The following is a 1,395-nucleotide window of genomic DNA, read 5'->3' on the forward strand; positions in this document are numbered from 1 at the left end:
TTTTCCCCTGCTCCACACTAGAGGCTCCATACCGTACCCGCCCGCCGCATTACCTGCGTGGAAATGATCGCGGCCGCCTTGTACTTTGTCCACGGACAATGCCCGAAGAGCTTCCGGATCTCAGGATGGGCTTTCAAGATGGCCTCACGCCTGGACAAGAAAACCAACGCGCGGAAATGAGGGGGGGACGTGAGATGGATGCTATGGTCATGGGCTAGGATAGTACGAAATATCCTAAACCCGGGTTGCATTCATCGAGGTGCCCGCCCCGGGTGATGTCTATCGGGGGCCGCCACTGCTTGCTTACTCGTCAATCGTGTTCCTACTAACAGCAGTCCTACCCTCTTACCGTGACTTATGGGGCTCGTCAGTGTACGAACGGAAAAAATCCCATACTCCTTCGTCCTTGTCTGGCTGCTCGGTTTCCGCATACAAGCCCGCAGCTGCTGCCACCAAGGGATTCTCTACCAGGCCAGTGCCCTTCCCATCTTGAGGTCCCGGACACATTATGCCTGGAAAAAGAACCTGTGCCGTAGTCACATGTGAGAAAGGGAACCTAAGCCGTGGATGGTGACGTGGGTTGGGTGCATGTGACCAGTGCGAAGGTAACAGGAACGCCTGCGTGCGTGGCGGTAGTATGGGTAGGGGGGGTCGGAGGAGCGAAAGTGATCTCCACGGGCCGCCCAGGCCGTCACAAAGGCACAGGGAACCGATGTCCATTATCCATTCACATCATGTGTTGCATGTGCTTGCCGCCAGTCACTCGCACGACGCATCCTGTCCTGGACATGGTGGGGATAGGCATGGCTGGGTTTGGGCGGGCGGGGGGCGTTGGAAATGTTCTGAGACGTTGGATGAATTTGACTGCAAGGAACAATTTGGGCGGAGGCACATAACTTGTCTGTCTTTCATGGTTTTTTTTCCAGAGTTCATCCATTTCCATCTTGATAGAACGCTGCAGTCGTCCTCATTCGGTATTTTCGTTTGATTGACACGCACAGCATTGTACGTTTCGTTTCCGCCCTGGGAGTGAAGGAGTGACCGCGGTCCCAAGTGATAGACGTCCTTCCCGCGTATCGTATCGCGGGACTTCTGCGCCAGGATGCTCCTTGGCCTGAGGAAGACTGCTCTAAACAGTCGTGATAGCATACCTCGACGTAGCTGGAGAAAGTACGGTTCCTATGCTTGTCGTCACCTCTTTTGCGGGACTACCTTGCAAGCGGTGCGGTGGAGAGAAGCAAGCAGTACCCTCGGTCACGCCCATCATAACATAGCGTCCCACCGGCGCACACACCATTTCCCAAGCTATGATGACGGCTTTTCATGTCCTGTTTCTGTCCGATTTTGTCCGTTCTCGTCGTCATCTCGCCCCCCGCCCCCCCCTCCAACCTCCTC

Source organism: Nannochloropsis gaditana (assembly GCF_000240725.1).
Source record: "Nannochloropsis gaditana CCMP526 unplaced genomic scaffold scaffold825, whole genome shotgun sequence".
Taxonomy (NCBI): Eukaryota; class Eustigmatophyceae; order Eustigmatales; family Monodopsidaceae; genus Microchloropsis; species Microchloropsis gaditana.